Raw genomic sequence first — 13,507 nt, forward strand, 5'->3', positions numbered from 1 at the left:
AACTCAGTAACCCCACCCAACACTAAGGCAATTTTGGACACTAAGGGCAATTTATCACGGCCAATCCACCTAACCTGCACATCTTTGGATTGTGGGAGGAAACCGGAGCACCCGGAGGAAACCCACGCACACACGGGGAGGATGTGCAGACTCCGCACAGATAGTGACCCAAGCCGGAATCGAACCTGGGACCCTGGAGCTGTGAAGCGATTGTGCTATCCACAATGCTACCGTGCTGCCCACAGTTTTGGACACATCTCCTCGCATCTTCTTCACACCTTCTTCACAGCGACTGTCTGGAGCCATTTCTTAATCTTTAACCCTGCTAGCGGATCACAGCCCCCATCCTCTCCCCCCCACTCCCAGCCTACGAAATTCAAACAGGACTGGACAGTGTAGATGCAGGAAGGATGTTCCTGATGGTGGGGGAGTCCAGAACCAGGAGTCACAGTCTGAGGATACGGGGTAGACCATTTCACACAGAGATGAGGAGAAATCTCTTCACCCAGAGAGTGGTCGGCCTGTGGAATTCGCTACCACAGAAAGCAGCTGAGAGCAAAGCATGTGGGGCTGGTTTAGTCCACAGTGCTAAACCACTATCTTGTAGTGCAGCGCAAGGCCAGCAACGTGGGTTCAATTCCTGTACCGGCCTCCCCGAACAGGTGCCGGAATGTGGCGACTAGGGGCTTTTCACAGTAACTTCATTTGAAGCCTACTTGTGACAATAAGTGATCACTATTATTTATGTTTTTGAGAAGCAGTTAGATATAGCACTTGGAATTAAAGGGATCAAAGGATATGGAGGAAGACAGCATTTGGCTATTGAGTTGGATGATCAGCCATGATCATATGGAATGGCGGAGCAGGCTCGAAGGGCCGAATGGCCTCCTCCTGCTCCTAGTTTCTATGTTTCATTGGGACATGAGAAAAACTTAGCACCCAGAGAGTGGGATGGCGTCAGGAATTCGCTGCCTCAATTGGTGGTTGAGGATGAAACGCTCAACTCGGTTGATAGTTACCTGGATCTGCATCTGAAAGAGCTGGAACCGGCGAGGCTAGGGACCGGGTGCTGGGAAGCGGCGAGTTTCCTTTTCCTATTTACTTAGCCGGTGCAGGCACGATGGGCTGAATGGCCGCTTTCTGCACCGTAAGTTTTCCATCTCTCTGTGAGTCAGTGGGGAAGAAATCCCCACCGAATCTGAGTGTCCCACAGCCATTTTCGCTCGGATGAGAGGTAAGAGGCTGCAGGCGAGACTTGCATCCCTCATTCGGAAGGAGTTCCGCCCTATAGGGCTGACGGCCAATCTGATTGGCCAGCGGCTCTACCTGTTCCCTGCAGCGACAGCGCTGCAGTGGTCAGAAGAGGAACTTCAGGAGGATGTCAGAGCCGATGTTCGGGCAGGGGTAACCCAGGTAATTTCAAGGGGTCCCTGTGGCAGGGACGGTCAGGTAGGCCACAGGGCTGACGGGGATGAGGAAGAGGCACGGAGGGCACATTCGGGGTCTTGGAGGAGAGGCCGAGTCGTGACAGACGTCCAGAGGCCACCAGATCTAAGCGGACGGAATGCCTGAATTCAGAAGGGGCCTTGCTGGGCGAGATCCAGATTAACATATTTTTTTTATTTCGTTCATGGGACGTGGTCGACGCAGGCTGTGCCAGCACTTAGTGCCCATCCCTAATTGCCCTGGAGGGGGCAGTGAAGAGTCAATCACGTTGCTGTGGGTCTGGAGTCACATGTAGGCCAGACCGGGTAAGGACGGCAGATTTCCTTCACGGACATTCGTGAATCATTTTTAACGACAATCGACAATGTCATCGTTAGACTTTTAATTCCAGATTTCTTTTTTATTGAATTCATATTTCAATATCTGCAGTGGTGGGATTAGAACGTGGGACCCCAGAGCAGTACTCTAGGTCGCTGGATTACCAGTCACCATGCCAGCGCCTCCACCAATTAGGCTAATTTAAATATGCCTTAGCCCGATTGGCCCACGGCCCGGGATTGAACACCTGCGCCAGAGAGACTTCACCATGGCGCCATTTAACACTGGTCCACACAAACATGGACCAGGCCTAACGATCTGGAAAAACTCCCAGGGAGGCCCCCCCGGTGGTCGGGCTGTGGGCAGGGTGGTAACCTGGCCTCTTCGCTGCCAGCTGGGCACCCTGGCAGAGTCACCCAGGCACCCTGGCATTTCCAAGGTGGCTGGGAGGCAGTGCCAGGCTGGCAGTGACAAGGTGCCCAGATTGCCCACGCCAGGATTCGGGCCTGGGGGAGCCCAGCCCTGAATAGTTTGGGTGAGGGGGAACTCAAGGACCCTCGACAAAGTGGTGCATTTGGCAGGGGGGGGGGGACGGAGGTCGCAGCGGGGTGGCTGAGGGGGTCCCGCGATCGGGCCGGCATTTAAAAATGAAGCCCCGATCTCTTCCTGCACTGAGGCGCAGGGTTGGTCAGTGCAGGAAGTGAGGTAAATACAGCCACGGCGGGGTATTCCTCACCGAGGCCCAAAAAAACCCCAAAGTCCTGCTTGATAGCGGGGCCGCTATTCGCGGCCAAAACAGGACTCTGTTTTTTTTCTCATTAAATCGCACCAACAGAACGGGTTGAGGCAGAGTGGGTGGGGGAGGTGTGGGGGAGGGGGGGGGGGGGGGGGTTGCAGGTGGGGGTTGGTGTTCAGGGTGCGTGGATGGGTGCTCACCTGACTTTGAGGTAGAGGTACGATGCTGGGCCGGTTTGAGAGGGAGAGCGGTGCGGCTGGAGCATCTGTCTGCCAACAGGAAACCCTCTTCCATTTTCTGTAAATGCAACTGCTCACCTGCTCTGAGGGTTCGGTGTTTTTCGGTAAAGCTCTTCCTCCAGGGAGCGGTGTGGTTGGGGGGGGGGGCAGGGTCGGTGAATATATTTAAAGCATGGGTAGGTTCTTGACTAACAACGGGGGTCAAAGGTTATCGAAGTAGAGGGGGATGTGGAGTTGGGCTGAGGGCAGCACGGTGGGCACAGTGGTTAGCACTGCCGCCTCACGGCGCGGAGGTCCCAGGTTCCGTCCCGGCTCTGGGTCACTGTCCGTGTGGAGTTTGCGCCTTCTCCCCGTGTCTGCGTGGGTTTCGCCCCCCACAACCCAAAGATGTGCAGGGTAGGTGGATTGGGCACGCTAAATTGCCCCTTAATTGGAAAAAATGAATTGGGTATTCTAAATTTAAAAAAAATATGTTTGTTCCTGCTGAATAGCAGTGCGGGCCCGAGGGGCCGAATGGCTTACTTCTAATTGGGTTGTTCACCTGTCACGAAAGCCTGGGCTCCAAGTCCCACTCCAGAGCCTTGAACGCGAATCCCGAGCTGACACCCCAGTGCAGGACTGAGGGAGTGCCACACCGTCACGGGGACGAGGCGTTAATTTGAGATCCCCGTCTTTCCCCCTCAGGCGGGGCGGGGGGGGTAATCTGATGGCGGTATTTCAGAATGACACCTGTGTCCTGGCCAATATTCTACCCTCAATCCCTGATGGTCAAATTGCTGCTCGCGGGAGGTCGCTGTGCGCAATTAGCTGCCGCCTCCCCCACAATTGCAGTAGCCACCACCCTTCAGGCGATATCTACCGGCCGTAAAGCATCTTGCGGACATCCTGAAGTTGCGAGAGTCATGGAAATCCTTCTTTTCCCTTTCTCGCGAAGCTGAAACATGTGGGATTCATTTTCTGTGGTAACCATGGCAACCAATCCACCAGCTCGCAACGTGCTGGATCACACCTTCGAATGAAATACATCGGAATTTACAGTGGTTACCACGTTTACTGGGGATGGCATGTCCAGAGCTTGTAAGGTCTTTGTCGGCCAACGTAAGGTCTTTCCTGACACTTTTCCCTCCATTTCGGCGTTGAAGACAATTTATTTTAATGAAAGAAAGTTGCAGCAGGAAACAATAAACAATGTCTATTCAGTGTGATTTTAATGAGGCATTATCGCCTTGTAGCAGTCAGGGTTTTAATATATTTTCATCAAGGCTTTGGAGAGATATTTCCGAGTCTTGTCAGACGAGAGAGAGCTGAATCGCACCTTAATCTTTTGTTAATTTATTCACACTATGTGGGCGTCGCTGGCTATGCCCAACATTTGTTGCCTATCCCTAGCTGCCCTTGGGAAGGTGGTGGTGAGCCGCCACCTTGAGACGCTGCAGTCCATGTGGTGTAGGTACACCCGCAGTGCTGTTAGGGAGGGGGTTCCAGGATTTTGACCCAGCGACAGTGAGGGAACGGCCGATATATTTCCAATTCAGGGTGGCGTGAGGCTCGGAGGGGAACCTCCAGGTGGTGGTGTGCCCAAGCATCCGCTGCCTTGTCCTTCCAGATGGTGGAGGTCGTGGGTTTGGAAGGTGCTCTCTGAGGAGTTTGGTGAGTTCTTGCAGTGCGTCTTGTCGATGGTACACACGGCTGAAATGAAATTAAAATCACTTATTGTCACGAGTAGGCTTCAATAAAGTTACTGTGAAAAGCCCCCAGTCGCCACATTCCGGCGCCTGTTCGGGGAGGCTGGTACGGGAATTGAACCGTGCTGCTGGCCTGCCTTGGTCTGCTATAAAAGCCAGCGATTTAGCCCAGTGTGCTAAACCAGCTCCTGCCACTGGGCAGCAGTAATGGAGGGAGTGAATGTTTGTGGAAGAGGTGCCAATCAAGCTTCGTCCTGGATGGTGTTGAGCTTCTTGAGTGTTGTTGGAGCTGCGCTCATTCAGGCAAGTGGAGAGTGTTCCATCACACTCCTGACTTGTACCTTGTAGATGGTGGACAGGTTTTGTGCCAGGCATGACTCACGCCAGTGCAATGTTCCCCTCGATTCCCACTGACTCCAGCTTGGGATCCTCGATGCCCCACAGAGGCGAGGAAAATCTACGATGCAGAGAGTGGGCATTCGGTCCCACCTGTACTCAGTTGAATGCTGCCCCTCTCGCCTGACCTCTGGAGTTCAGCTCCTTTGCCCATGTTTGAAGCAAGGTTGTAATGAGGTCAGGAGCTGGGGGGGGCGAACTTGGGCAATGCTGGCAAGTCGAACATTCTGATTGCTCAGGGCCACCCTGGGACCTGCAATAATGAATGAATGCCTGACCCATCATAGAGTGAGGAGAGTATGTCGCAAGACCACATTTTCATAAAAAAAGGAGCGATTTTGTAAGTTAGAAAATTAGAGGAGATGGGACAAAATAGACTGAGAGACCAGCGTTATCCAATCGGTAATATAAAAATATATATTTTGACGGGATTTTGAGACGTGTCTGCGGGGTGTCACCGAGGGCCGAAGGGCCTGTTCTGTGCTACACTTCTTCAGTGGACTTCTTCAAAGGACTTCTTCAGTGTTTCCCTCCCTACATAGGGGCAGCACGGTAGCATGGTGGTTAGCATAAATGCTTCACAGCTCCAGGGTCCCAGGTTCAGTTCCCGGCTGGGTCACTGTCTGTGCGGAGTCTGCACGTCCTCCCCGTGTGTGCGTGGGTTTCCTCCGGGTGCTCCGGTTTCCTCCCACAGTCCAAAGATGTGCGAGTTAGGTGGATTGGCCATGCTAAATTGCCCATAGTGTCCTAAAAAGTAAGGTTAAAGGAGGGGGGGGGGGGTTGTTGGGTTACGGGTATAGGGTGGATACGTGGGTTTGAGTAGGGTGATCATTGCTCGGCACAACATTGAGGGCTGAAGGGCCTGTTCTGTGCTGTTCATTGTGAGGATGGGTGTGGCCTGTGGATGGTGGCAATGGGGAGGGAGGGAGGGAGGGAGGGAGGGAGGGAGGGGGGGGGGGGGTAGTGCAAAGAAAGGGTTCAGTGCGATGAAGCCTCCAGGATTAGACCCAACACATGTTGGCAACCCAACTGGTAAGGCTGGAATTTTCTACCCACCCGTCGTTGTGCTGGGTAGGGGATTGTCTCTCCCACTGCTTTGGTAGAACCGAGTGGCTTTCCAAATCCCTTCGGAGGGCAATTAGGCGACGGCTACTTTCCCCGGAGTCCCGAGGGAGCAAGAGCAGATCATGGCGGCAGGTGTCCATCCCGCCAGGTGTCAATTAGCAGGGGCTGTTTAGCACAGGGCTAAATCGCTGGCTTTTAAAGCAGACCAAGCAGGCCAGCAGCACGGTTCGATTCCCGTACCAGCCTCCCCGGACAGGCGCCGGAATGTGGCGACTAGGGGCTTTTCACAGTAACTTCATTGAAGCCGACTCGTGACAATAAGCGATTTTCATTTTTCATTTTCATTTCATTCTCCGGCCATTGGGATTCTCAGTTCCCGTGGGCAGCGCCCCCTCCGCGGCGTGGGTTCCCCGGCGGCGTGGGTTCCCCGGCGGGATAGAGAATCCGGCCACCAGCGAATGGCGCGCCGCCGAGAAACCCTCGGCTGGGAGACAGGAGAATCCGTTCCACACCGTGATAACCCAAACGAGGACCATGGGGGTTATTGCTGATTGGACATCACAGACTTCATCCCATGGACTTCGTAGAATGAAATGAAAATGAAAATCGCTTATTGTCACGAGTAGGCTTCAATGAAGTTACTGTGAAAAGCCCCTAGTCGCCACATTCCGGCGCCTGTCCGGGGAGGCTGGTACGGGAATCGAACCGTGCTGCTGGCCTGCCTTGGTCTGCTTTCAAAGGCCAGCGATTTAGCCTGGTGAGCTAAACCAGCCCCTATGGAATGCGGGTTCCCGTGAAACATCAGTTACTATCATCAAACATCCTGGATTATTGCAACCCCGAGAGAGATCTGGTATTAACATGTGATGCCTCTCCCTATGGAGTAGGGACAACCCTTTCCCATCGATGGGACAATGGGTCAGAGGGACAGAGAGACAGACGGATAGCGTATCCATCTGAACCTTGCCAGATGCGGAAAGATGCTGTTCTCAGATCGGAAGGATTGGCTGTTGTTTTTGGGGTTATGCGGCCTATGATTACTCTCTTAAGCACTGCCCAGGAACACACGTTGCCAACGCGGATGCCCTGCATTGTCTCCCGCTGCCCACAGGTTTGGCCCCTCAGCCAGCATTAGAAGAAGCCATCGTGACCTTGAACCTTGCCAGTATCCACGAAGTAGATCCAAGCGTGCACCCAGAAGGACCTCAGACTGGCAGAATTGCTCCATATGATCCTCAGTGGCAGTATCCGAGGACACCCCACGGATGACATGAAGCCCTTCCTCACTAAACGACAAGAGCTGAGTGCAGACGATAGCTTCATCCTGTGGGGAGCCCGGGCAATTCTCCTGCCCAAGTCGGCACCCAATCCTGACGGGATTATAATGATAATAATAATCTTTATTATTGTCACAAGTGGCGATAGTGGCGGTCTTCGGGGTTTCAGACCAGCCAGATCTATTCCTGGGGAGGAGGGCGGACGCCCTTGCCTTTGCCTCCCTGATCGCCCGCTGTAGAATCCTGTTTGGCTGGCGGTCAGCAGCACCGCCCAGAGCTTCAGACTGGCTGTCCGACCTCTCGGAATCTCTCCAAATGGAGAAAATCAAATTCGCCATCCGAGGGTCGGACGACGGCTTCCACAGAACGTGGGAGCCATTCATGCAGCTGTTCCGGGACCTGTTTGTGGCCAACGTACAAGAGGAAGAATAGTCGGGTGGCCAAGAATCAGGGGAAAATTGACGGGAATCGGGGGAAGGTAGCCGGGGGGAGGGGGGGGGGGTTACGGGCTCGTTATGCGGGTTTGATGGCAAGCCAAGGCCCAAAACCAAACTATAAATAAATGTCTATAAACATGTGCCTCGGCCATATTGGGGAATGTAAAATATGTATGCTGGCTAAAGGGAGCGGCCACAATTGTTGTTATGAAGATGCTTACCTGTAAATATTCATGTTAAATTTTTGTGTTTTCTTTTTTTTTTCTCTCTAATAATTTGTAATTTGTCATATATAAAATATGAAAACTCAATAAAAAACATTTATATAAAAAAAATAAAAAAATAAAAATTAAAAAAAAAGAATTATTGTCACAAGTGGGCTTACATTAACACACCAATTACACATTGACCATCCCGGGGTATTCAAGATGAAAGTGCTCGGCAGGCGAGACATCCGGGCTCGATACAGACATCGGGAATCTGGTGAAGCTGTGCTCCTTGTGCCTGGAGAACCAGAAGCTCCCACCTCGGCCTCTTTGTAATAATGGGAATGGCCGGGAAGATCATGGGAATGGGTGCATGTGGACTTCGCTGGCCCACTCTTGGGCCCCATGTTTCTTATTATGGTGGACGCCCACTCGATATGGTAAGAAGTACATCGTATCTCCTCCACGACTCCTCACGCAACAATAAAAATCAAGAGGGTAGCCAGGGAAAGGGTTGGCCCACTGAAGGACAGGCAAGGGGATCTATGTGTGGAGCCAGAGAAAATGGGCGAGGTACTAAATGAATACTTTGCATCAGTATTCACCAAAGAGAAGCAATTGGTGGATGTTGAGATGGTCCCATTCAGATCCAAAAAGACGAGCGGTGTTGGCCGTCTTGAAAAATATTAAAGTAGATAAGTGCGCAGGGCCTGATGGGATCTACCCCAGAATACTGAAGGAGGCTAGAGAGGAAATTGCTGAGGTCTTGACAAAAATCTTTGGATCCTCACTGTCTGCAGGTGATGTTTGTTCTCGGTTTGTTCTCACTGGAACGACGGAGGTTGAGGGGTGACCTGATAGAGGTCTACAAAATTATGGGGGGCATAGACAGAGTGGATCGTCAGAGGCTTTTTCCAAGGGTAGAGGGGTCAATTACTAGGGGGCGCAGGTTTAAGATGTGAGGGGCAAGGTTTAGAGGAGATGTACGAGGTAAGTTTTTTACACAGAGGGTAGTGGATGCCTGGAACTCGCTGCCGGAGGAGGTGGTGGAAGCAGGGACGATAGTGAAGTTTAAGGGGCATCTTAACAAATACATGAAAAGGATGGGAATAGAGGGATACGGACCCCGGAAGTGGAGAAGATTTTAGTTTAGACGGGCAGAATGGTCGGCGCAGGCTTGGAGGGCTGTGCTGTACTTTTCTTTGTTCTTTGTTTTTAATGGAAACACTCAGGCTAAGTTTCTCTACCCACTGCACACCCGAGGTCCTTGTGTCCGATAATGGTGCCCCTTTTACCAGTGGGGAATTTCAGGCATTCATGAAGTCAAAGGGCATCAAACACAATGGAACGGCGCTGTACCGTCCATCGCCCAGCAGCCCGGCCCAACGGCCAGTTCAATCATTCAAAACCGGAATGAAGAAACAGCCGGCTGGTTCCTGGGATGTGAAATTGGCCGGGTTCCCGACGGTGGGGGTGGCACGAGTGGAGTTGTTAATGGGAAGGTGACTGTGCATCAGGCTCAATCTACTGCTTCCCAACTTGGGCGGGAAGGTGGAGGCCAAGGTGGAGACCCAAAAACACCAGAAGACCCAAAATTACCTTCAGAACAGGAGATGCCGTCTATGTGCGGAGGTTTGGAGATGTTTCCCGCTGGACTCCAGGAGCCGCGCTGAGAAAGACTGATCCAGTTTCTTACAAAGCCAAAGTCCAAAGGAAGGTCATGAATAAACGCCTGGACCAGCCAAGGAGCAGGGAACCCACTCCAGCGGAGGCAATTTCACCAGACATGACGCTTTGACATCCGTTGTGACTACGTCCGGCAGGGGGCCTCAGCCTATGGGGGAGCCGAGAGTCCTTTCCCCCGACGGTGAGGATTCGGGGTCGGACATGACCGAGGAGATTGATCCTCCGCCGGAGGTCAGCGCCAAAGACGAACCTCCTCCGGTGTCCCTTGGGTGCTCGACAAGGAAGTGACAATCCCCATGTTCACCTCATTCGCAGCCGACTCCCAGCTTTATCCCAAACGATGGAAAAGGCCTCATCGCCATGGGAGTGAAGCGGATAATTCGGATTTGAGGGGGGAGGGTTGTGATAAACCACATGACCCGGACAGGCGTCGGAGTGTGGCGACTAGGAGCTTTTCACAGTAACTTCATTGCAGTGTTAATGTAACCCTACTTGTGCCAATAAAAGATTATTTATTTTACTAGCTTTTAATGACATGTTGGTGTGTGTGTGTGTGTCCTTGTTCAGTTAAAGCTGTCCTTATTTTTACAGGGTTCAACATGGGTGAGCCCCCAAAAACAAATGCCCTCGGTCAGAATCCACTTCCCCTTGTCCTGATGTTCTCCACACTCCATCTTACTATCACCCGATGAACGCCACATCCAGGACCCTCACCATAGCCGGTTACATTCTGAAGTCAAAGAGAAGGGGGGGGGGGGGTGGGGGTTGGGGGAATGTCGGCGGGAGTGGAGAATCAAAGGGAAGCTCCAGGGGGCATCGCAGGGGGGGGAGGTTTCCATTAGGGAGGCTCAGAGTGGGGGGGGTCCCCTGAGAGAGGGGTCCCATCACTGTGGAGGAGGGGGGGGGGGGGGAAGTGGTGTCCGTAGGGGGCTGGAGATGTTCCCTGAGGGAGGGGTCTTCCTTGTCCACGGTGGATTCCTTTTCAAATTTTTTTTGTATCGGAGCGCCCGATCTGTCAGGAGCCGAGTTCACTGGTGGACCCAGCCCCACCCGCATGACGTCGTGGAACCCCACCTCTTCATTCCATTTCCCCAAAGTCTTCAAAAGAACGATGGGAAAAGTCGGCAAGGCGGCTGACGGGCTGCCCTCCCCTTTTCCCGCCGGAGCCCACATTTTGAAATCAGGTCGAAAATCTCCAACCACAAGTACAAAAAGAATGATTAAATCAAGAGGAAACGGGTGTGTCAAAATAATTCATCTGACAAACTAACTGGAGAAAACATGGACTGCCTTAACGCACATTCATGTCCAATTTTACTGATACCTATTGTTTCGTTTGACTGGTTAAGATGGGGCAGTCGTCACACCACTGGGTTACAAAGGCCAGCATTATCAATCAATCGTTAAACTAGGAGACCCACGGAGATCGCTCTGGAAAGGAAATTCTTTGTCCCTTATACTTATCCCTCAACCAGTACCATTATAATAATCTTTATTTGTGTCAAAAGTCGGCTTACATTAACACTGTAATGAAGTTACTGTGAGAATCCTCAAGTCGCCACATTCCGGCGCCTGTTCGGGTACACGGAGGGAGAATTCAGAATGTCCAATTCACCTAACAGCACATCTTTCGGGGCTTGTGGGAGGAAACCGGAGCACCCGGAGAAAACCCACGCAGGGCCGGGGGGGAGGGGGGAGGGGCGGGGCCGGGGGGGGCAGCGAGGGGGGCTGGAGGGGGGGGGTTGGAGGGGGGGGGCGGAGGGGGGGGCTGGAGGGGGGAGCGGAGGGGGGGGCAGAGGGGGCCCGAGGGGGGGGGCCGAAGTGAGCCCGAGGGGTGGGGGGCCGGAGTGACCACCGGCGAGCCTGGATCCATCCGCCATGTTTGTGCGGGGCGGCCTGAGGGAGGGCGGCCACCGCGCATGCGCTGGTTGGCACTGGCCCAACTGCGCATGCGCGGGACCCGAGTCTTTTACGCGGCGCCGGGTCTCTGACGCCGGTCACGCACTCCTTCATGGCGCCCCCTAGCACATGGCGCCCCGGGCGACTGCCCGAGTTGCCGGTACCTTGAGCCGGCCCTGACTACGGGTAGACTGGACTTCAAAGAGCATGGAGGTCATGAGCAACGGCACGCCCACCCCCCCACCCCCTTTCCCCCCTCGCTTTCGCACCCTTCCCTCCGTCTCTATCGAGGTCTGGGTAAGTGGAAGGGAGTTAGCCGGGGCTGGTATCCGCCAGATTACTGCGATGCCTGGCTGCCGAATGCACTGAAGACTTGGACCAGACAGGTGAAACGGTGTGTAAAATTGAGATTTATAGCTTTATCTTAAAGATAATCGAGCACTTTGGTTGAGGGAGCACTCCCTGGGTATTATGCTGACAGACCATGTATTAAAGGCAAAAGATATTTGTATGAGAGCAGTTCAGTTCGTTCACAGCTTCTTAAGGATGGATTTAACATTTTAGCATTGCACATAGATCAAGTCAATCCCTATTAAGAGAGCCGGCAGTAATAAGCTAATCATGAAAGTTCCAAGGCTGTTGGGATCAAACATGCTGCGGGGTACGTGCAGCCCATTCGTTCAGATAGTCAGCTGGAGAGGCCTGCTAACCTCACCTGGTGATTTACAGTGTGGAAGGAGGCCATTCGGCCCATCGGGTCTGCACCGGCCCTTGGGAAGAGCACCCCACCTAAGCCCCCACCTCCACCCCATCCCTGTAACCCAGTAACCCCACCCAACCTTTTTGGAAACTACGGGCAATTTATCCTGGCCAATTCACCTAACCTGCACGTCTTTGGACTTGTGGGAGGAAACCGGAGCACCCGGAGGAACCCCTGCGCAGACGCAGGGAGAACATGCAGACTTCACACGGACAGTGATCCACGCCGGGAATAGAATCTGGGACCCTGGAGCTGTGAAGCAACTGTGCTAACCACTGTGCTACCATGCTGCCCGAAAGATACCCAGTGGCAGAGCTTCCACAGATCCTTTGGGGTATAGGATTCCAGAGATTTACCAGCCACTGAGTGAAGAAATTGCTCCTCATCTGAGTCCTAAACGGCCTACACCTTATTCGGAGAATGTGTCTCCTGGTTCGAGACCCCTCGTTTTACACTGTAGCTGCCACACCCGCCCCCACCCCCCACCAGGATGAATATCCTTTCTGCATCAGCCCTGTCGAACCCTGTAATAATTTTGTATCCTTCAGTTGGGTCACTTCCTGTTCTTTTAATCGCTTAAGAGGGCGGCACGTTGGCACAGTCTTAGCACTGCTGCCTCACAACGCCAGGGACCCGGGTTCGATTCCGGCCTTGGGAGACCGTCTGTGCGGAGTTTTCACTTCTTCCCGTGTCTGCGTGGGTTTCCTCCGGGTGCTCCTGTTTCTCCCCACAGTCCAAAGATGTGCAGGTTAGGCGGATTGGCCGTGATAAATTGCCCCTTTGTGACCAGGGATGTGCAGGTTAGATGGGGTTACGGGTCTGTGGGGATCAGGCGGGGCAGTGGGCGGAGCAGTGGGCCGAGGAAGGGTGCTCTTTCAGAACATTGGTGCAGATGGGCTGAACGGCCTCCCCCTGCACTGTAGGGACTCTTATGGTTTTAATACCGACCCAATCTCCTCAATCTCTCCTCAGAGGAATCCCAATGATCGGTCTGGTGACCCTCCGATGCCCTCCCCCTTTGGAAAGTATATCGTTCCTCAGATAAGGAGACCCAAACTGTGCACAATATGCCAGGTGTGGTCACACCAAAGCTCTATGCGATTGCAGCACGGCATCTTTGCTCCTGTGCACGAGGATCTTGGCGAGGTCATCGAAGACTCTAATCCTTAGGCGTCCAAAGGAGCCGCTGGCAGATTGAACACGATGCCGAATATCCGCATCGATGTCAGCCTTAGAGGAGAGGTGGCTCTCCAGCGATGGGGAATGTCCCATGTTTGATAGGGTTTCTCCGTTGATCTTGCTGGAGGGAGATACTGGAAGGAAGACAAAGGAAGCACTTCAAAGACCCCCTGACTAA

The sequence above is a fragment of the Scyliorhinus canicula genome, chromosome 25, assembly GCF_902713615.1.
Source record: "Scyliorhinus canicula chromosome 25, sScyCan1.1, whole genome shotgun sequence".
Lineage (NCBI taxonomy): Eukaryota > Metazoa > Chordata > Chondrichthyes > Carcharhiniformes > Scyliorhinidae > Scyliorhinus > Scyliorhinus canicula.